Source organism: Condylura cristata, unplaced genomic scaffold (genome assembly GCF_000260355.1).
Source record: "Condylura cristata isolate star-nosed mole 26May11 unplaced genomic scaffold, ConCri1.0 scaffold00021, whole genome shotgun sequence".
In the NCBI taxonomy this organism is placed as follows: Eukaryota; Metazoa; Chordata; class Mammalia; order Eulipotyphla; family Talpidae; genus Condylura; species Condylura cristata.
In genome coordinates, this window is record NW_004567122.1 from 33342507 (window position 1) to 33367360 (window position 24854).

Below are 24854 nucleotides of genomic sequence, written 5' to 3' on the forward strand. Positions count from 1 at the left end.
CCTGAGACTCAGTGCATCAACTTTTGTTTGACTATTTTCCCCTACTGTTTGTTTTTAGAGATGGAATAAGGGCAAGCATGAAAAAAGGTCTCCTAGGTCCTCTGTACAATATGGCAACCAGTCATGCAGGCAAGAATACAAATAAATGGAAGATAAGGCAGCTCTCATAACCCCAGCCTCATAGTCAACAATATCTGACAGTCATTCTTGTTATTATTACCATGGCTATTACATGATTGTTTCAAGAGCATGGAGAAAAACGCCCTGCCTCCAAATTGTCTGGAGCCACAATTAAGGAATCTTTGCATTCCGTTGGTTTAACATTAGTGTCCTGTAAAATGTTTCTTTCTTACCTTTGTCATCCGTCCCCAGAGACCTCTGAAATGCACATTGTTGGCCCTCCCTGGTGGCATAGTGGGTTAAAGCACAGTACTGGGAAGCTTGCCACAGACCCACCTCGGAGGTAATCCACGTGGCACATGTTCTTCCCACTGCTTCCCTCAGCAGTGTACTTTGTTAATCTGTCTGTTCTGCTCCCCACTCTGTCTCTGGTGAATCCTCTCACTGCCCCTGCATCTCTGGCCTGCACTCTGGCTCTGTATGCATAAATAAATAAACATTTTTTTAAAAATGTACATTGTTATAAGAAAATGGGAAGTAGCTTAAAAAGTGTTAGGGATTTTTATTCAGTCTAAATCTAATACATCTGGTAAAAGATATTTGTTATCACATACTCTAATAAAGGATTTTGCAGGTGTAAAATGCATACTACTAAGAGTGGGTGAAATGATGTCAGGTGTTTCACAGATGAACACATGATTTTAACAGGTGCTTTAAATATCAATTTTAAAATAACATATGTAGTGCATTATGTGCATGATTTTTAATGAGGTGAAAGTTGGTGGTTTATAAAAATAGTATGCCAGTTGAAAAGAAAATATTAAGTAGATTAAGTAGTAGTACAGTTATATAATGTATACAAAGATAGGGAGGGTGGTATGAAGGCAGTTTTAAGGTGATGGATATTTGGGAACCTTTGCTTCATCTCATTTTGTCATGTTAGTTCTGAAGAAGACATTAAGAGAAGAGAGGAGAAAAAGATCCTGGTCCCTGAGGAATAAAGTGAAGATAAAGTAGTGTCAGGACCATTCGGAGACATCATAAAGGATATGTGAAGCCCCTGACAGAGAAGTTTGAGATCATTCGTGTCAAATATGACTGCCTTCATTTTTTTTTTTTCCTGGTTCTACATAGACTGAGGGATAAATGAATATGACACCTCTTGACCTAAGAGAGTAGATATAGCTTCCAAAATGCTTTTGCGAGCAGGTTGTGCTGTGAGAGATTTATTTATTTATTTTGGGGGGCAGAGTTTAGTTTGGCTTCCTCTGAAAGAATGATAGTCTTTTCAGAATGTTGTCTATACCGGAAACTGGAATATGGAGGAGTTAAGTAATTTTACAAAGATCTACACATAGCTGGTGTCAGGACCACTTTCCGTGTATCCTCATTTCTTATAAGTTGTATTTACCATGATGCTCACTTCATCAGAGGTCAGAAAGGGATTTGAGCTCAGGCCCCGACTGGTGTTAGAAAAGAAACACAGAGAAGGGCTCCACTCTTGCCTTCCTTTTCTGTCGGTTGCATGCTTTGCTTTCCATGTCATTGCTTCTTATGTTTTATTAACTCTACTCTTAACAACTATTATAACATGTTACATAGTTTAAAATTTTAAATTGTTGAAAAGTCATTTGCAGAGAATCTATAGCTCTGTGTATATGCTCTAGCAAAACGGTTTAAAGGATTTTCCTTATACTTGATAGGAGATTTTAAATACTTCATAAGCCAGGGAATCTGAATTAGTGTGACTAAGTGTATTAGGGATAATACCCTTCTTTTTTTTTTTTTTTACTTTCCTCATAGTTGTTTTTTTTCCCCCAGAGGTTGAAATTCTATAACATGTAGGAGCAGTTGTTTATAAAGGAGGAGAATCTGATCCTTAGGCATCTATTTGAAGAATAACTGTTACACAGATTCTTATTTATGGGGTTATAACTTGTATTTATAAGGCAATAAATATTGAAGGTGAGTTGGCTAATGACCTGTAACAACTCCCTTGTTTACTAGAAGTACTTCCATTATACTTCAAAACAATCTTTTCAAGAAAATATATATGTTGCTGAAAAACTATAGTGAGATTCCATTATTCCATCAGCCATCTGTCACAGTTCCAGTGATAAAGCTGGAGTTATTCCATTTCCTCAAGGATGCTATCATTTGCGATACACAGATAGATTTCTGTGGGACTTGAGTCTCTGGTTGTCACTATCCTTGCTCTTTTCCCCCCTTTCTTTACAGGGATGTCAACTTCTAAGTTCTCCTTTTTGGGTCTAACAAATTTTGGAGTTGATTTTGCCACTTGCAACCAAGAATTCTTACCTCACTGTGCTTTTATTAGATGGGCATGCTAACCTCATAACTTACTCCTCTTTTTATTCCACTTCTCTATATTGTATAGTGGTCTTAGGTTTGTGAGAGTTTTCTAGAAATACATTGTCCCAAAATTCATATGAAATAATGACTTTAGTGGCATGACAATGAAATTATCCCTGTTTGATCATTCTACTGTGACTGAGAGGCTTGAACTCAAGAGTCTTGAACTCAGGACTGTATTGGGACTTAAGAGTTAAATACTCGATTTGCCACACATCTTTGCCTAAATGATAGCTTTTCAGACTTTAGAAAATGAGAATCTGATATCTGCTTCTTCTGCATATCTACCAGAGAAATTTTCAGAATGTTCCATGTTCCTAGGCATTAAACAGAGCACCTAGAAGCTGCTGATTTCATGTTGTTGTTTTTTTTTTTTTTCCAAGTAGAAATGGTTGGTGAACTCTGTTGGGATTAAAAACATTCTCTTAAAATTAGATTCTGTGGCATCGATATTCATGGAAAAACTCCAAGGAAGTTAACATTGTAGTAAGGAATTGAAATTCACCTTGGAGGCTATCTTCTTAATTTGGATCTAAGAAATACTTGATAAAAACTGTTTCTTTTCTTTTCTTCCATCATGCCATTTATGGAATAGCTGCTAGGCAAGAGCCACAACTTATGATCAATGAATAATTAACACTCTACTTAATAACTCAAAGTTCTCCTTCCTTTCCTCCCAGTAGCTGTCAGTGAGCTCTCACCTTATGCTTTGTTTAATAACGTCCCTCTACACTTACTCCATTATCAAAGCAAGGTGGAATAAAACCAGTGGATTGGACATGTCTCTCTCACTGACAGGTTGAAGAATAGGCTAGATCTTACATACTAACTCTGATAGGAAGGATCAGAGGTTGCTCATTCATTCATTTATTCAGTATTAATGTCTTAGAGTCAGACTGTCTCAGCTTCCATGTAAATTTTAGATGGGTAAATATGGTAAATTTAACTTGTTAGTACTCTAGTTTTCTTATCTATAAATGCAAATACTGGTAGTAGCTATCTTATAGGATTTTTGCAAGTATTCAATTGGACAATTATATACTAAGCCTACTATAAAGAAAGCCTCCAATAAAAGTTAACTATCCATTCATTTATGTATTAATCCATTTGGAAGCCATTATGAATTGTCTGTTTGTGCCAGTCACTGTGCCATGTCTTAGAAAATACAGAAGTAAGTAGAACACAGTGCTTTCTTTAGGGGTTCATCTGCTGGATGGGACTAGAGCTACATATTCAGCTAAGTGCTTAATTAGAACTTAATTTTAAATGTTCTAGTCTATAGTTATACTTGTGAAAGAGTATGGGAGGCTAGAGTCAGAAAATCCTAGCTCTAGTCTTCATTGGGAAGAGACATCTGTGCGAAATCTTGAAGGGTGAAAAACTATCACTGGATTGACTAGGTGGGCATTGCAGACGGAAAAATGGCATTTTTAAAGGGTTGGTGATAGGGAAGAGATCAGTGTTGTAACATGTAAATCCAGGAGGCAAGGGGAGAGGAGAATAGTAAGAGAAAGCAGAGTAAATTTAGGAATGTTAGAACATCCCAGGACCATTAGTGGGCTCTTGTCATAGAATGAGTAGTCTGTGAATATTTGTAAGGAGGAAAGAAATTTTTTTGTTTGCTTTTGAGCAGGAAGGGAAGCTTATATTTCATTTTATAAAAACTATTGTTTAAAAGCTCTGTGAAATCTCTAGTAGCCTTTATTTTTGCATGAAAGAACTACAATGTAGGTCATGGGGTCATATCTCTACAGTAGAAGTATGGGGTGTGGGAGGTGAGAGGATTCAGCAGAGAAAGAGTAGGGAGCAGGACAGACAGATTTACTGAAATACACTGTTAAGGGGAGCAGCAAGCAAAACAGGAGAGGTCTGCAGCACCATGTGGGTCGCCTCTGGGGCCTGGGATCAAACTCGCACTGAAGCGGCTGTGGCTAGCTTACAGGGCTGTGCTTTAACCCACTGTATCACCAGGGAGGGTCCCACTTTTCTTCTTCATGGGAGAAGTAAGGTCAAGCTCAAGAGTCAGGAGTACTACTGAATTTATTACAGTAACCTCCACTTTCTCCCTAGCCCAGTTCTGTCTCCAACTTTGCCCTATTTTGCTTAATTTATCATCACCTAGCCAGCTGCCTAGTCAGAATGTTGTTTTTTGTTTTGTTTTGTTTTTTAAGATTTATTTATTTATGCCTACAGAACTGGGGTACAGGCCAGAAACACAGGGGCAGCGAAAGACCACCAGAGACAGAGTGGGGAGCAGAACAGGCATATCTTAAAAGTACACTGCTGAGGGGAGCAGTGGGCAGGTCAGAAGAGGTTTTCCCCACCATGTGGGTCACCTCCAAGTCTGGGGTATTGAACTCACACTGAAGTGGCTGTGGCTAGCTTGCAGTGCTGCGTCCTAAGCCATTGCACCACCAGGGAGGGCCCAGGGTTGTTTTTAATCCTCTTTATATCCCACATCCCATCATTCACTAAATTCTCCATTTTATCCCTTCAGTTTCTCTTGAATCTAGCCCTGCTCCCCTCAGCAGTGTACTTTGTTGACCTGCCTATTCTGCTCCCTACTCTGTCTCTGGTGAATCCTTTCACTGCCCTTGCACCTCTGGCCTGGTCCCTAGTTCTGTCTGCATAAAAATAATAATAATAATAATAAAATAAAAATAAATAAAAGAGAGAGAGAAAAGTGGCACTTTTAGTAGTGACTTGATAGAAACAAAAAACCCTGACATGAAGAGTGGAGGGAGGGACCAAGACTTGGACTGGGTTCAGCAACCCTGGAAATCTGTGGGTGAAGTTAAATCTTTGCAGGCAAATAAAACCTATTTGTAGCTCAAGACATAACACAACCCATGGATTTTTAGGTAGTTAAAGTAAAAAAAAAAAATTTCATTGTAAAAAAGAAAAATAGACTAATTCAAAGTTGAAGGAAAGGACATTGATTTTATATTCCCATCATCCAGTAATCACCAGACAAGGTCAATTTGGTGTATATCCCTCCAAGATGCTTGAGAGATATACTCAATTTTGCATGTATTTATTGTCTTCAAAATGATGCAGCATTAGTTTCTCAGTAAATAGGTCAACATTTGTAGATCTTTCTTGCTTTTTTAATGGATGCTTAAAGTTCTGTTGTGTAAATGTCTTCAGAAAAATTTTCTTGATATGAAGCTGGCTCAGCCATTTCAGTTGACAAATCAAAACTTCCTGTTTGATTTATATCAAATAGTAAGATGAAATTAGTTAACCCAGGTGAATATATCACTAATTGGAAGGATGCATGTATTACAAATGTAGGAGCTTAAAACAATACTATTTAGGCCCTCCCTGGTGGCGCAGCGGGTTGAAGCACAGCACTAAGAAACTAAAGCTACTACAGCATGAGTTCAATCCCCGCCTGCCCAGGAGGTGACCACATGGCGTGGCAGACCTCTCCTGACCCGCCCGCTGCTCCTCTCAGTAGTGTACTTCAATGATCTGCCTGTTCTGCTCCCCACTCTGTGGTGAAGCCTCTCACCACCCCTGCACTTCTGGCCTGTACCCCAGTTCTGTATGCATAAATAAATAAATCTTTAAAAAAAATACTATTTATTATCCTACAGTTATTGAGGACACTCTCCAAAATAGGTCTGAAGGAGTTAAAATCATGTCATCAAGGACTGGTTCTCTATGGATCACCAGCAGAGAATCTGTTCCTTGCCTTTTACAGCTTTCAGGGGTATCTGGTATTCTCTGGTTACTGGTTGTGTCAATCCTATTTCTATTTCAGTCATCATACTGCATATTTCTTCTTGTTTCTTTCTTGTGTAGTTATCTACGGCTACTTTTAGAGCCCACATATATAATCTAGGAGAATCTCCCCATCTTAAGTTCTCTAATAAATTCCAGATAGATAGTTTGTGTTGCTATGTAAAGTAACATATTTACAGGTGTTGGAAGTTAGGATGTGGACATATTGTGGGGAGGGCCTACCACATGGTATATATCTCAAAAATGAAATGTTGAATCTCCACTAAGAAATTATCTGAATTGGGAAAAGGGAAAATTATCTAAATTTACTATTAGATAATCTAACTGTGACATCCTGGTACTTTGAAGGAGATGGCATCAATGATGTCTGATGCATTCTTCCATATATTCCTCTGAGAACTTGTGAGTACTTTGGACCTTGAAAACATTAAAATACAGCTTTTTTTTTTTTTTTTTAGGATGAAGGTGAGAGTAAGTTTGGATAGCAATATTAATGTTTGGAATAGTAGAAAAATTTTCAATATCGAATCACATCATTTGCTAAATATGTGATGTACACTAAGTGGAAGGAAGAAAGTAAAATAATTCAGATTTCTTTAGCAATCTTTTTTTTTTTTTTCCTAGAAAAGGATCTCTCACTGGACCCTTTATTTATTTATTTATTTATTTTTCTTCTTCCTAATGGAAGTGGTGCTTGCCAGCATGTGGTAGAAAGGAAAGCAAAGTATTGGATAATAATCTCTTTGACTATTATTTCTTTCAGTGGCTTGTGGCCAGCCTTGTGGTCTTTCTGTTCTCTTAAGAAATATGTCAGCTATATTTTTCTGATAAAGGTCTGCTCAACTAATGTGAAGGATGTGCCTGCAACTCTCATGACCACAATCTTTTTTCTACATTATGCTTTCTGCCAGAGATAGGTTTGTTTTGACCACACTTTCTTAGCTTCTACTCAACAGGAAACATGGGAAGCCTCTTTCTCAAGAGTTCTCACTTTGTGACTGCTTTTTTCTACTGGTCCACACTGCTTTATCACTTTCCAGCAATAAGAATAACAGCAGGGTAATGTTCCTCATTAAGAACTCCTAGGTCAGTTGTGTAGCAGATTTTGGTGGTGCTATTTCCTTGACTAACTTTAGTGGTGCTTTGTTCTTCAACCCAGGAGTGTATGTCCTGACTACATTCAGATAGGCCAGCGATGCTCTTCTCAGGAAAAGCCTTCTATGGTATTCTTTGCCTACTGTATTTAGAAGGTACATAAAATATTGTGATAAACCTTGATTGGGACCCTAAAATGGTTGAAATAGCACATAATCTCCATTTTTATGATATTTACATAGGTCTGCTCATAATTCCCACCCCAATTATATTTCCTCTTTTTTGCATTATATTTTCAGTTGAATGACTGCAGCCTATAGTTGCACATCTGTGTGCAAAAAAATGTGCAAAAATGTGACCTAATTCTAACCTATAAGATGTAACCTATAAGATGTGATAAATAACCTATAAAATGTAACCTATAAGATGTGATAGAATATTACTTTTTGAAAAGGCAAATGCTTGACCTGGACTTCCCCATCTTCTCCTTACTGTGATCAGGAGCACAGATTTAATGCCACATTGAGCTTGCTGTAAGGAACAGCATCCTTTAGTGCAGGGAAACAGTACTGGAAAGTTTCATAGACTAAAATTGCCCCTGATATTTATGAGATAAAACAAATAATTGTCTTTACAAATATTAGTTACTTGCAATTCACTTTTTGTAACTTTATAATTTGGGGGGTACAACCTTACACTTCATCCTGTGTGTATATTTCACACATCCTCTTCCAAGTTCTGGTGACAATACTGTAGCATATTACCTCCCCTTCCTACTTCTGATAACTATATTTTTCAGAGCAAAAGAGTTAATTTGTTGCATTTTGCTAATTTTCTTTTTTAGAAATAAAATGCTTATTTCACCAGTTATATGTGTGTGTCTTTTCTACAGAGAACTTGACTCATGTTACCATCTGAAAAGGAATAAGTTGATCCCAAAGAGGTTTTACGACCCATATTTTAGCACTGCTACATCAACCCTTTCTTCCTTAGCTAAACCTTCATTCTGCTTCATTTCTACTCTCTACCTTCTCTTATTACGAATTGCTTTTCATTCTCTTGGGACATCTGGGTCCAATACTATTCTTCTCACTTATGATTTAGCTTCCTGATGGTTGATAGCCAAGTCATTATAGATTCATGTTTCCCAGAGCATTCATCTTACACTGTATGTATTAAAGGCACAGTCTTTATCAAAAAGAAATATACTGAGTGAATGGGTAATGATGTGGATAAAATGTTGTAATCTTGGTAGTTTGTCTAGTTATTCTGTTGTAGTGAGAGATGGGCTTTGCTGAAAAATGATTTGATAAGATCACCACAAGGGAAAAATGAGTCTCTGGGTTCCAGGTATGAATTCAGCACTCAGGTTTTATGTTGAAGGAGGAAGTTATTCTGTAATAAAGGAGTGAGAAGGAGGAGAAGCTCCCAGCTAACACAGGCAAAAAGAGTGAGATGAATTAAGGATCCTAGTTTTCAGGGATATTTGAGAGAAAAATAATATATTCTAGATATGTTCCCAGGTGAAATGGATCATATAGCAGGATATGCATCTTTTACGGGATCAGTTAAAATGGGTCTTATAATTTTGTTTTGACTTTTTTCGGAGAAACTGTTTAAAAAGCTGAGTTAAGAACCATGGGGTATTGATAGTTTTAAATTTGGAGTCATTGTTGCATTGGCTATTGTCACTAACAAAGCTGAGAGGTGATTGATGTTCCTGTGAGGCCACAGCACTACGCTCTGTGCCATCTATAATAAAGCACTCTTTCTGTTAACCACTCAAGTTCGCTGAATATACCCAGTGGAATATCATTTATTGGGGGTGTAGGTGCATAGACCTGCCCGGTCAGGTCAGAGATAACACTGGTTGAGGTGATGGATTTGGAGAATGGTTTCTCTATTTTATTAAACTTCTTTCCATCCCATTTCTTCTGATAGGCTTGCAATCTGAGCTCTGTAATGCAGGTCGTCTTCATGGAGCCGTTCTCTGTACAAGAAGACCTATTTCCTATTGAACTATCTCATTCTCATTTTTTTTTCTTTTTTCTTTTCTTTCGTTCTTTCTTTTCTTTTTTTTTTTTTTTTATATCCTCCTGGGCTTCCTTGGCTATCTTAACCATAAAATCCTAAAAATCACTGTTTATATGTGTTGGATATAATAAAAGTGAAGTGGCTGGATGTCAGACAATAAGGAGTGGTGAGACATGTGGTGACTGGCAAGAGTATATCCTTACTGAAGGGGACAGCTGATGCTTTGATTGCTACAAGGCGGGATAATGGTTAGTCTAGACACACCTTGATTTTCAACAGAATATAGAAATTAGAAACTCTAATATGTACTGATTATATTGGGTTGTTCAATTAAAAATGTATTTCTGCTCATCAGTTAATGATACTTGGTTAAAACATTTTTCTCAAAGACCACCTAACTGGCCATAGACATTTAAGATTCTGCAGGCTAAAGAAGGCAAAGTAGAATCCCTCCCTAAGTATAGGCTTCTGGCAAGTTTGTGTAAAAGTCAGTCAACCCTTCACAGTACCAAGAAAACATGCTGCTGAAAAGTCTTCTGTAGCTATTGTGATAAATGTTATCATCTCAAGTTTACAAAGTCCCTGGACTCAGGAATGAGTGGGCACGTGGGAAGGAAAGTATCACCATCTTAGTTTGGGGATTGGAGTGTATTTTCATAAACTTTGAAGGACATTCCCTCTTTTTGTAGTCTTTCTTCTCCAGGGAAGGAGCACAACTAGCAAGGAGGCTATGACGAGAAGAGCTGTAATAAAAATAAAAAACAAACAAACAAACAAAAAACCTGTAGTGAAAGTAATAGGAGAACTTACGATGAAAGAATCCCAAACACAGAATAAAATAAGACTGATATTTACAGGACTAAAATCAGTACAAATTCAAGTAAAAAATATGCCAAATCTAGTTCCTTACTTTGCCAGGCCATTGATAGGTGTTTTATAAGATTTATATCAATCTCAATTTTTTTTCTTTTTACTTTTCAGCTACTACATCTGAGCTATTATATACTCTTAATTCTACTGAAACCTTGTATCTAGCTAATCAATGTGGTTTTTATTTCTGTAATAAAGTTAGAGAAATAATTACTTAGTTGCAGATGTGTGCAGGTATGCTAATTAAATCTCCTGTATTCTTTCTTTTAAAAAAAATAGCTTCGAAGTCCAACTTTATTGACTGTGTCATTTATATGTCTTTGGTACTTTCATGTGTAATTTAAATAAGATGTTTTAAATGCATTATCCTCATTTCACATGTGTCATCGATGGCAGAAAAACTTCATTAGGTTTAGCTCTGGTCAAAGCAGCAGAATAGGTTTGCTTGTGTTTTTAAATTATTCAAGTTAAGAGATAATGCTGCAGGTATAGATTGCCTTGAATCAATGTATTATTTGGCCTTTTCACTCTGCTGCACTGCATGTAAACACATGATTGTTTTCTCTTAGATGCCTTTTTATAATGCATTGATCTTCAACTAACATTCATCATAGGAGAATATGCAAGTGCCCATGAAATGGAATTTTGCTGTATTAATTGCAGTCCTTCTCTCAGGTGCCTGGTTTCAGATTGAATATTCATTTACCACCCATGGAGAGAGTGATACAAACTTTGGGTATTCCCATAATACCTTTCTTCCCTTAGTATGATTTGTGTTCAAAAATAGATTTTGCTTCCTCAGGAAATATTCAAAGCAAATACATGTGGTCATAAAGACCATGAGAGAACATAGGACATTACTAACAAAGAAAGCTTTGGAAGATATTATTGGGGGGGTATCTTTAAAGCTATCAGTGTTATAATTTAGAGATTGGAAGTTCGTTAGGAGTTTGGGCGTGGTACTACACTGAATGTAGTTGCTTTGTTTTCAAAAATAATACTGTCAGTATTTTTTTCAGATAATTTTCTTTGTACAGGTATGACAATAAATACCAGTATGGAACTATTCATTCATTCTTTTAAAGCTCCACAAAGATGGTCCCTATAAAATACCCCAAATAAGATTCCCCCTATAGTTAGTTTCCTACATTAAGAATTTGAGCTGGAGTGAATCAATAGTTTCAGCTTCAAAAGCTGTCTTCAAATCAAATAAAATATAGGTAGAATAATAAATCAAAATAAATTGTTTCCAACTCTTATATGTACTGTATCATAAAAGTAGTCAATATATGCATATATTTTGTTTCTCATTTTCCTCACATACACACTCTATGATCCAGCCTTATGCCAGTTTTCTGCATACATATGTTTGTGAATGTGGTTTCTTTCCTCTGCTGTTCACTAGACTTCATCTTTACAACCCAATGTCCACATCAGTGATTTCAGGAAGCCTTCCTGGGTCAGTTCCACCCTCTTCTCTGATGTCACATTTGAGCACTTCTTATTGAACTTACTATATAGTTAGTTGCTTAATAAATATGCATTGAATGGAAAAAATGAATAAATATGTTGACTTCTCCTCTATTACACCAATAAAGCTGGGAATGTATCTTATTCATATACAAATATCCAGCAACCATGTCAAAAATATAGTAGATAACCAGTAGGTGATGAATAACTGGTTGTTTTGGAAGGGACAGTGTCTGTCTTTATATATCTCTGCTTCTTCTCTGAGACTCTTGATGGCTTTTACTTCAGGATTTGCATATGCTGTTTTTTGGAGGTGCACTGAATTTTTCAAGGTACAGTCTGCTTTGTTTAAGAAAGTAACTGACAGTGAAGTCCCTACTAAACTTTTACATTCTATCTGGTGCATATGTGGTGTATTGTTCCATACATTATTTCCTTTCTGTTCCAAATACTCCAAATCCCCTGATAGGTAACATCAGGTTGTTTTTCTTACTGTCCTGTGATAAAATAGCTTTGGTACTTTACCTCTACCCTCACCCTTCTTTGTTGTTATCTCCACAGAGAACCAGAAACCATCAGATTCACTTTCCACAGATAAATGGGACTATTTCACTTTCCCTGGTGTCTCACACATAAGTTTGAAAAAAAGCAGAAGAAAGCACAGTTGAAGAGAACCTAGGGGCTCTCTTAAATGATAAATGAGGATTGAGGAAATTGCCCACCTTACCTGTAAACTGTACTTGCTGGGCAAGTTGAGAAATTAAACTGCCATCTTTCATCCCATGGAACTGAGATTTCTCTGCAGTCACAGCTGCCATCTTGACCTTTCTTCTCACTTTTTATTGAAGTAGTCACTCCCCAGCTCAGCTTCTTTTACTTGAAATATTCAGATCTACCTTTATTTTTTCACTGGATGATCCTTGTTTTCTCCCCCAGCATTTTTCTCATGCCACTGAACTGCATCATGTGTTAATAAGCTTTTTACTGTGCTAAATTGCTTTGTTTCTGAAGCTGATTTGAAGGCAAAAAGTCCCTAGAGGGTGAAGGGGGGAAGAAGAAACATTCTAAAGAAATTAGAATGATTACAGCAGCTGAAAACATTGCATTCCTAAAACTGCTATATTTTCTCAGGAGGAATATATATTTTTTTCTTTACAGCAGCTTGTGAGACTCCAGGATCACTGTCTGCAGACCAAATGGTGATTGGTAGTTTTTCATTGGAGACCTGAATGAGGGTCATGCATTAGAATATTTCAAATGCATTTTTATGACTAATTTAGGATTATCCTGTTCAAACTATATTGAGTTTCTATATGTTATTTGCCTTCATGACCATATGAATTTGAGACTTTGAAGCAATTCTCATTGGTTTAAAAACCAATAGATCTTGTGATAAAAATGTAAAAATCTGTGCATTAAAAGTGATGAGTTAGGGCCTTTTGGTGGCACAGTGGGTAAAGCACAGCACTAAGAAACTAAAGCCACTTCAGCAGGAGTTCGATCCCTACCCTGGTGCTGCTCCCCTCAGCAGTGTACTTCATCATTTGGCCTGTTCTGGTGAATCCTCTCACCACCCCTGCACCTCTGCCCTGTACCTCAGTTCTGAATGCATAAATTAATAAATCTTAAAAAAAAAAGTGATGAATTGTAGAAACCTTTTTTTTTTTTTTTTAATCAGAAAACCAGTATAGCCAATTTGGCAACCATGGATTCACAATTTTGAAAAGAGGTTTTTTCTAATGAAATATTAGTCCTTCTAAAACAGCCTCTTGCTGCATTGACTTTGGATAGCTTCACAGTGCTGCACTTTAACCTGTTGTGCCACCAGAGAGGTCTGACTTTGGATAGTTCTAGAACCTTCTGGCATGCCCTCCCCTGCTGATCAGGAAGCACATAATGGCTCACTTCTGAACCTAGTCAAACCTGTGTAGAATATGTACCCATCATTTCTTTGTAATGGATATGCAACTTCTAGCACTTTTTTTATAGCAGATGTGAACAGCTGGTTGTAAGGCAAAGGTAAGGCTTCAGAACTGGAGGCTGAGGAAGAGGGTATAAAAGGAATTGGTCAGCCCATGCTTGAAATTCCTTCTTTTTTGTCACCTTCATATGTTTGCATCACTGATGAAATATATTAATATCTCACAGTAAGGTTTTCAACATCAATATATCTTCCAAGTAACTATAAATAAAATACTACATGAAATATAAATCTCCCAATATATATTACACACTTTGCTATCATCTTAATACATTGAATATAATTAAACTTTCTTTTTTTTTTTTTAAAGATTTATTTATTTATTCATACAGAACTGGGGTACAGGCCAGAGATGTGGAGGGTGAGAGGATTCACCAGAGACAGAGCGGGAAGCAGAACAGGCAGATCTATGAAGTACACTGCTGAGGGGAGCAGCGGGCGGGTCAGGAGAGGTCTGCCACGCCATGTGGTCTCCTCCGGGCAGGCGGGGATCGAACTCATGCGGAAGTGGCTTTAGTTTCTCAGTGCAGTGCTTTAACCCGCTGCACCACCAGGGAGGGCCCCAAGTAAACTTTCTTTTAATGACACCAGATGAATTTTAAAAACATCCAGTAATCCTATGGAGATTACTGATGCTCATGCCATTATTTATTTTGTGTAAACTAAATGCTACTAAACTAATGAAATTTGATGGTAATTGTGGTCAATTTTGAGTGTGTTAATTTTGGCTTCCAGCCAAAACTTGATGTTGTTCAAGTGATGTTGTTTGACTACTCTTTAAAGTGTTAGGAGATAATCAGGTGTGCAAAATAAAAATAACATCTAAAGTAGTATAATGTTAGAGTAAACCCCTTCATAGAACAAAATGTATGCATTTTGCGATTTCCTTTTAGTCTCATTGCTGGACACTCAGTGGGACATAATAGTTTCCATTTGGGTTAAAGGGGATGGATGATGTCTGCAGATGGGAATAAATAATGAACAACTCATGAATCATGATTCCCTTTACAGCTTATTATAAAATAATAGTATATACTTAAAATCACTTATGTTGATTATAGTTGTTATTAAAGGAAAATGTTGCTTGAGTCTATATCATTTCAATAATATATAAGGTACACAAATTTAGAAAAATATTTTTATTGACTTTTACTTGTTGATGACCCTTAGTCAACATAATATCAACCAATCTTTGATAATAGAAATGTAATAAGAACATGCCAGCAATAGTGCTCACATTGTAGAGCAATGTTGCTGCTGCTCCAGTCATGTTAGGGCATGTGTAGGGGTAGGGGAGAAGTGACCCCAAATGAAGTGTTTCAAGAGTGAGGCGTTCATTACTATTTGTGTGGATCTGGTACCAGCATTTATTTATTTATGTAAATTGTTTATTAATTATTTTTTCTTACATCATTGTAGTCCCCATAATTTCCCTGCCACCATATCACTTATAAACCATTACTTGTGTTCTTCTCTCTTTTGGCTTTATTTTACCCCTTCCACCCATTGCTTTCCTGTATGTATCAATTCTATGGTTAGTTTGCTAGTTTTGAGTTTTTCTTGACCTGTTGTTTGATTTCTCTATCTCCCATATATAAGTGATCCCATCTGGTATTTATATTTTTCCTTCTGATTAATTTCCACTATCATTAATCCCTTCTAGTTCCATCCATGTTGTGACACATAGCATAAATTTGTCTTTTTGATCACTAAGTAATATTCCATTGCATAAATATAGCCACAATATTTTGATCCTTTAATCTGTTTGGAGGGCATTTGCATTAACTTTGAAAAGGCATTGACATTGCCTTTAAAAAGTTTCACATTGCCATCTGCTCTTTAATAAAGATATTCAGTGTTGATAGTGAGCTGAGTTGTCTTTGGGATTTTAAAGATTACATTATCAAGTTTTTTCATCACCTCGCTGTCACTGAGAGAAATATACCTCTAGAAATGTGTACAGAATATGATAAAATGAATATGTATACTAGATTGGAAGAAAGGCTCAGTTAAGAGCAATATGAATCACTTTAAAATTCTTCTATAGGGCTGAATGCTGTTGACTTTCTATCTCAGTTCATTGTAAAAAGGTTCTGTAGGGAATTCACCATAAAAGAGGTCCCTTAGATATTCTGAATGGCATTTCCACCTCTGAAGTGTCCTGGTAGCATAGTAACAAAATTCCAGCCCAGTACCTTTGTGAAGTTAGTAGTAGCATGAGGAGTTACTTGAGCATATATTTCTGGAGATTTGTAGACATTGTAAACAGACTTATAATTGGTGATTTGAGATGGTGCATTTCTTTTGTTTTTATGTCATTATTGTCCACTCCATGGTGTTATGGCCACACTTTCCTCTCTGATTTATACCACTTATTATTTTACACACTGTATTCGGTCATTTAACTGATGTCCACTATGCTGCATAATGCACTACATAGTAGCACAATAAATGCTAAGCACTTACTTACTAAATAAATGAATATGGGTGTTTATATGAGGGGCAAGGGAACATAACTTCATATATCCCTTAGATTTTTTAGCTTAATACAGTTCTTAAAAGTGATACTCAGCTAGTATATAACAGATGAGGAAAGAAAGGAATAGAACTGACACATTTCAAAGTGCTTTTGAATCATTATTTGGAGGAAAAAAAGAAAAAAATACCACCTTCCTCAAAGAAATATAACTAGTCATGATATCTCAGTCCATGTTTGTGTGAATGAATTAATGTGTATGAAAGGGTATTGTTGTCATAAAAGATAACTGCAGACACATCGAAGTACAATAGCTTACATCTGGATATCCCTTTACCAATTGCAATACACTTTATATAGCCCTATCAATTTTCTCACTTAACTTTAGGGGGAGGCTTCATTTTACAAATGAAGAAACAAGTTTGTGAGACATCACTGGTTTGGAGTCATTTACATAATAGTGAATTCAAAATTAAGCCTCTTTTTCAGAATTTAGATATGTACTCCTTCCTTTACACTAGAATAAGTATCTCAGGACAGCAATTTTTTTTGGAATGAGTAATGGTATTTCTTACTTTTTCAAAGAATAAAGTGGGTATTCCTTTGCTTTATCAGAAAGGAAACCCATTGAACCCCAGGTGGTTTTTTTTTTTTGTGTGTGTGCATAAAGAACTGGGGTACAGGCCAGAGACTCAGGGGTGGCGAAAGACTTCACCAGAGACATTGCGGGGAGTAGAACAGGCAGATCGACAAAGTACACTGTTGAGGGGAGCAGCAGGCATGTCAGGAGAGGTCTGCCATGCCATGTGGTCACATCCGGAGCAGGCGGGAATTGAACTCATGCGGAAGTGGTTTCAGCTTCTTAATGCAGTGCTTTAACCCACTGCGCCACCAGGGAGGGCCGAACCCCAGGTCTTAAAGCTATACCTGAGTCCTGGGCTAAGCTACATAGATTTGGTGAGAGTTGAGAGATTAAAGTGCTCAGGATTGTGAGAATTTCTGTCATTCACATGAGTGACTTTGTAAGTGTAACTTTCAAAGTAGATTCCTTTACTACTTGAAACATGACCAGCAAGAAATTTGCCACTCAGTAGGTATAACTCTTCACTCTAGCCTATAAGGAGTGCAGGTATTTCATAAACAATCCTATACATTAGGAATTGGTTAATAATTTCTCCCACTTTATTTAACCAATTAGTATTTTTGGTATGAAGTTTAGTGACTTTCCTAAGGACACAACATTAATAGGTACTTGTACTCTCTCCATTATTTTTTTTTTCTTTTCACTTTTTTTTACATCAAATATTATTTAGAACACATTGTTAATCAGAAAAAAAGTAAGTCAGATTTCAAGTTTGGAATAAATTTGTAAAATAAATGAATTTCATTTGTGTCATTGCTTTCTTTGCATTGCCAATTGTTACTTTTTTTCATTTAAAAATTCACTCAGAATATTGACTTGGATTTAATACACTTTCTTGAGATTTTATACTTAACTTTAGGATTATTAGAGAGTTGGGTACCTTCATCTATCTTTATTCAGTGCAGAAGAAACCTCCATTTTAACCCTAGTAATGAAATTTACATAAGAAGTCTTAGCTGACTATACCAACCAAAGGAAGATCTCTTATATTTTTACCCTTTGTGATTTGGAGTCTGGTACAGTGTTTCTAGATTATACGTAGCCTGCTACTCCCTTTCTTCGAAGCTGTGCTGAGAAGTAGCAACATGGGGGGAAATATTCACTCAACAAATAATTATTGAACACCTACAATCTTTGCAACACACAGTCCAAGACATAAGAAATGCATCATAAGAACAAAGTAGAGACCTCACTCTCATTTTTAAAAATTTGATAGATAAGATGAATAAAACATTAAAATTAAAGAAAAAAAAATAAATATGCATGTATATGTGTGTATATGTGAATATGGTGACAGTAAATGCTATAAAGGGAAATAAAGCTAGTTAAGAATGGTGGGCATAGCTTTCTGCCCTCTTGTATCTATGCAAGTATCCTTTCCTTTTTTAGTAAATAATAATAAACCTGACCTTTTGTGTGTTAAAAACAAAACAAAACAAGAACGAAAACAAGAATGATGGGAAATATTGCACAGGTGTGGGCTTTCTTACAGAGGTCATGGGGACCCCTCTGAGAACTACAAGAAATCAGCTTCTGTATGTAACTCCCTTCACAAAAGGCAATTCCCTGTGGACTATTTGGGTTCCAGGGTAGATGGCATTTCTTGATTGTATCACAATATCCTTTCTGTTGGTTATGGTGTTTTAAGATCAGAAATGATTTGATCCTTCCTCTGTGTGGGAGAAAGAAAAGTTAGTGCCTCTTTGTACTATAGGTCCCATGATTATTTTGTTTTAATTTTTTTAATTGTGTGTTTTTTTTTAATTGAGGTAATATTGATGTAGAATAATGTGTACATGATTTGGAGATACAGGTTCACAACTATTAAGATATGTTACCACACCCACTGCCAAAGTACCCACAATCTTCTACCATGGTGCATTGGAGTCTCCTCCCCAATCTTTTCTCTCCACAACCTTCCCTCTCTGGTATCCTCAGTTCTACAGTGAAATTTCTAGTTTATTTGACTTAGCTTTGTCTGTTCTTTTTATTTCTTTATATTCTACATGTGAATAAAATTGTCCAGTATTTGTCTTTCACCTTCTGACTTATTCTGCTATTGCCAGAGGAATGACTAATTAAAATCACATTTCAGTGTGTAGACTCTCTCTGAATAGGTATTGTCTTCTACAGAACCTCTTGAGAATATTCATTACTTAATCTCATATATTAAAAATCCTTTTATCAAAGCTAATGAGTCTTATCATTTATCTCTGAAGCAAGTGGCTACACACATTTAATATTTTATGCAGCTCTTTTATATGGATGTGAATAAAGTTATGGCCAATCTAACTATTTAATATACTTTTCTGTATATATAAGTTATCATGACTGTCTGACCAGACAAGTGGATTTTCTTGTTTTTGGTTAAACCCTAGCTAACAGTGATTTAAAATCTTTTCAAGAACAAGGGCACCATATGGTAGTAACAGAAAATGGGGTATTCAAAGGAAAAGGGAAAGCTTGGAGGTGGAACCCCTAGGAATAGGAAGCTAGAAAGAAAGTCTTCCTCTAACTGGTGGTGGAAGGACAGGACATGTCCACTGGGTTTTGGAAGCAGAACTCAATTTTATAATAGCTGCCAATTGAGTTATGTAATCATTAAATAAATTCATGAGAACTCCTTAAATAGGTTGTAAATTGTTCTTAAGCCTGGATTGAGTTGGTTAGTCACATCTCTGAAACAGTTGTGACATTTATCTTCTGTGTTCTCATCCTCTTTTCTCTTTGCCTTCTCCATTCGTTCCTTTTATGTTTCTTTCTGTTTCAAGTTAGTGCCTTTATGAGCCTATTCTTCCCTCTGACCCTCAACAATTACTGCTCATTTCTTCCCCCCTTCTTCTCTTATGGGGTTCTACTCAGGTCTGCCCTTCGTATCTATCTTCATCCTTACTCTCATTAAAGCATAAGCCTCCTGATTCCTTTTTCCAGCCAACCTGGATTTTGTATCATGTGCAGCCTCTAGCATAAAATAAGAGCTCAAAATATGTATCTTGAATAAATATGGTAAAAGCTTAATATGTATTTCATAAATTCTCCTTAGAAACATGCCTTTTTGGCATGATCTAAAAGTGGAGGTTTCAAGGTCCGTAGAGATAGTAGGAGAGATGTATTTATAAAGCTGAACCCTTGATGAGGTTCTTTTTTTGCACAATCAATTCCTGTGGGCTGAGATTCTGAAATGCATAGTGAAACTGAAGGTCATTCTTTGCATATCTGTTCAGAATCTGGCTCAGGTGTTATATTAATAATTTTATTTTCATTAACACTGTCCCCACATGAATACTTCCAAGGTTGACCTTCTTGAATTGAAAGACAGGATGGTATGTGGAAAGTGAAACAGATGTACAGTCAAAATCTCTCATTCACCTTCTGCTCTGTCTCTTGCTAGATGTATGCTATTGGATAAGTCTTTTCTTTTCTCTAAACTCCTGTCTTTGTCATTGTAAAATGGTAACTTTGCTAACTGATCTGCTTGCTCAGAATTTGAAGGATCATTTGTCATGCTGGATGTGAATCTTCTTTACAAACTCCAAAGTATAAATGAAGACATAAAGACATCTTCACCTTAAATCCCAGTGCAGTGACTTTATGCTGTACATGTGTTAACTGGTTTGCTGATTTTTTATTAGACATTAGTCATGTAATTGTGCTGTGCTTACATATTTATGTAGCACATGAGTACATACCTTATGGAAGGTACTGTGTTGGATGGATAAAAAAAAAAACCCACATTATCTTCTCCCTTGGAGAATTTGCAGTGGGAGAAAGATATTAATAAACATTTAAGTAAGTCTATAATTATAAACGTATAGCTAAAAACATGTTAATTGCTGTGAAGAAAAATTTAAAAAGGTCTGTGAGAGAAATATGATGGAGGGTATAAGTATGGTGTTGAAGAAACAAGTGCGAATAAGCCAGGTCATGGATAGGACCTGGGTAGGACCTGACCATGGGTAGGATGCAGGGGTCTAGCATTTAGGCAAACTCTATAAATTCAGGAAAATTTGCTTGGATGAGATATAGTGAAAGTGCTCTGACTATATCAAATGATAGGTGAGATATGGATGTGGGCAGAATTTATTTTTTAGTTTATATTTTAATTTACTAATTTTTCACTGAGGTAATATTAGGGTATCCCCATCAAGTGTTACACCATAGTACATCCACCACCAACTTGCCCATATACCACCACCACAGACCATTATGCAACCCCCCCATTCGTTCCCTTCCCACACCCTTTTCCCATTGTGTCTCAGTTCTGTAGTCAGCAACCAAAGCTTGGTTTTTCAACTTGTTTTTATCTGATTATTAATGTGATTACTCTGAATGTCACATGCTAGATACCAGCCAACATTTAGCTTTCTCGTTCTGACTTATTTCACAAAGTTTATGCCTTCAAGCTCCATCCATGTTACAGCAAGTGGCACAAAGTTATCTTTTTTGATCCCTGAGTAGTATTCCATTGTGTATGTTTATCACATCTTTATGACCCATACTCATCTTCTCTGTGACACTTAGGTTGTTTTCATAGTTTACCTATACTATATAGAGCCACAATAAAAGTGGGAGTGCACATTTCCTTTTGAATTAGTGTTCTTAATTTTGTAGGCAAGATTTAGATCATGCTGTCTTGTAACCATGTTAAGAATGGGTGTATGTTCAGTGCAGTCATGAAGATCATTGAAGCTTTAAATTGATAGGGTTCTAGGTTTATGTAAATAACAAAAACATTTCAATCCCTGGATGCTATGTGATTAGATTAGAGGCAAACTTATATGTCACCAGGTAAACTAGCTATGAGTTTATTGCAGTACTCAGGCAAGAAATGAGGGTGATTGTATTCTCATCACACATCTTTTGCTTTGCCTCATACTTCTAGTTTTCTTTGTTCTAGAAACTCCATAAAAATGTCATTCCTTAATTCTTTTTAAAATTAGCTATGAACTATTAAAAAATACTTTGATCAACATACAGCATTAAGCATACAGACTTAATTTATGCCACTTCTGGACAGAAAGTTTAAAATACATATCTGATTTTCTGTGTTCCCAATCTTCCTCATCGATGTTGGTGGGAACACAGGATCACATAACACTTCCATCAGTGCAGGCTCCTGAGAAACTATGAACAGAATATCCCTACTTAGGAGTATTGAACATGGTGAGAGCAAAGAATACACCTTTGTTCTGTACTGAACCACTGAGATTTGGGGGTTGCTTGTTATTGCAACAGAAAGTGTCTTGACTGGTACACTGCTGACACATAACCATACTAATTCTTATTCAAACTTTAATTTTTACAAATATGTCTATACTATAATTGGTCCTTTTGAATTCTGTTAGTGGAATTACAGCTCATTTTTGTTGCACTTGTTCTAATTTGGATTTGTAGAAAAATCCTTATAACATCACTAGTGAAATGTATCACTATCTGGGTACTTTTAGGAAAACCCTTTCTTCATTTGTATATCATTCAAAATAGAGGAAAAAGTCCAACAGATAGAAGTCAAACACAAGAAGTTTGAGTTGCTATATTTTCTAGTCACTTTTTTCTAATAGAGTGGTGAATTTGTGTGTTTCTTTATGTGGTTATTATTAAAACTCTTACCAAATACCTTTTTATTCCTGCGTCATTCTTGCTCTGTTCATGCAAGAATTCAAGTATCTGTTTTTAGTCTCTTGTGCCTATTCAGGGTGTGTGTGTACATATATATACATAAGTTATGTATGTATGTGTGCATGTAATTATACTTCATATCAATTTTATTTATGTATATCTGTGTGCACATGCCAAGTTGGTTCTTTCCTAACACCTGCATGCTTATTTTCTTACCCACTTATTCATCTATGCTGCAGGAGTGAGTAGGCTGAGTATTTAAAGCATTGTCCCATTCCCTAGCAACGTGCATACTGGGGTTTAAATGGCTTGTGGGCTGCAACAAGAACAGGAAGAGTTAATTGCTGTCTTTATTTTCTTGGGAGAGGCAGCTTTCATTTCACATTGATTTTTTTCATTTTCTGTGCCAATTTGCGACAGCTTGTTTCGCAGCCCCACATTTGTTTAAAGCTCTCTAACAGACTGATTCTATTTTTTTTTCTCCCATGATTTTTTTTTTTTTTTTTAACTTAGGAGAACATGGCTTTGCACGTGGTTGGGAACCCAGATAAGCTTCTCTGTCTCTCTGGAGACTGTGATTGGCAGCTCCCCCTGTCGTGCAGATGTGAAATGAGGAAAGCTAATTTTCCCATCCACTTTCTAGTTTCCATTACTATCTGTCATTTTACATTGGTGCTCATTATAGCCATCTTCTTGCAGATGGAAATCTGCCTACTCACTGGGTGTCTATTTTCTGCCACTCATGGAGCATGACAATGTCAGACAATATGTCAGTGAATTCCTTTCAATATCCTTTTTTGCACTGGATAGATTGGTGACATTATGTAAAATGCTTGATATTGGCAGGCAACTCTTTCATGTTATTTGTTAGCAAAGGAAAGGCAAGGCCAGAAAGTCTAACTTCCTTAAGAAAAGTTTTCCATGATACTAGAAGTGAGGGATGGTGTTGGCAACACAAATGAATCATTTTGTAAATATTGCTATTTCCCTAAAACTGAACTGAGGTGACTCATGACCCATGTGAACAACTCAAGTTTTGACATATCCCCAGCTATGAGTAGAGTCCTGTTCTCGAGACATCAGTCACAACTGGAAACCAGGGTTAGCTTAACCAAGCGGGTCTCAAAGAGTATCCTCGAGCAGAATCATCAGTATTGTGTGGAAACCTGTCCAAAATGCAGGTTCTCAGGTCCCACTCTCGTCTTGCTGAATCAGAAGCTCTGGGAGCAAGGCTCAGCAATGATTGTGTAAGAGACCCTTTAGATGATTCTGATCCAGGGCCCTATCTGGTGGTGCAGCGGGTTGGAGCGCTGCACTGCAAAACTAAGCCAAGCCATGGCCACTGCATTGCAGGTCCGATCCCTGCTCCAGAGGTGACCCACAGGGTGCAGCAGACTCTTGTCTCGCCCACTGTTCCCCTCAGCAGTGTACTTTGTCAGTCTGCTTGTTCTGTTCTCTACTGTTTCTGGTGAATCCTCTCGCCACCCCTGTACCTGTATGCATAAATGAATAAATTCTTTAAAAAAATGATTCTGATCCTATCTAAAGTTTTAAACACACTGATGCACTAAGTGGATATTGGCAAATTCGTGCAGTCATCACCATGTTAGTCAAATAATAACAGTTAATGGATTTAGTTGTTTCAGTTATTTCTCTTTTTATGTATAAGCCTTTTTATGTATGTATGTTTCTGTGTTTGCTATACTGAGCCAAATAACTTAGCAAGTAATCAAAATGCAAGTCATGTTTTCCAAGCTTGCATTTTAACACATGTTTACTGAAATAGCACCTTTCCTGCATTGGGTGAAAGCCCGGAGGCACTCTCTGGGCATTCTGAGATTGTAAACTCTGCATACTTGTGGGGCATTTTTTCAGTATGGATGTTACATCCTCTCTCACTCCAACAGGGCTGTTGCTGGGGAACCTGCATTGGGCACTTTTATCCTCATTTCCATGTTCACTGCTTGGCATTAGCATTCCCTGCTTATATCTTTGCATTCCTCCATCATAATCTTATTCCTGGTTGGGTTTCTAGTATCCTCCTGGGTAGTTTTTGGGCACACCTCACACGGTTCCAGGCTGACTTTCTCTTCTCCATTTGTTCCTAATCTGGATTGCAGGAAACCCCTTAGCATCTTTTTGTTTTTCATATCAAGGAAATTTATTATATTTTTGCAGTAATATATGAGGCACAGCTATCTCCTGCTTCTTCAGAATCTCAATTAAAAAAATGACAACTATCAAGGGTAACAGTGAAATCAAAATAAAAAACACTTTGGAGATAAAAATTACTATTATTGGGGCCCTCCCTGGTGGCATAGCGGGTTAAAGCACAGCACTGAGAAGCTGAAGCCACTTCCCGCCTGCCCCTTAGGTGACCACATGGTGTGGCAAACTCTCCTGGCCCGCCCGCTGCTCCCCTCAGC

General features: G+C 36.8%; 1 protein-coding gene across 2 annotated transcripts in view; it reads left to right on the forward strand.

Annotated features, from left to right (window-relative positions):
- Window positions 1–24854, forward strand: part of KCTD16 (potassium channel tetramerization domain containing 16) — a 234545-nt gene that overhangs the window by 154654 nt on the left and 55037 nt on the right. The window lies entirely within an intron of this gene.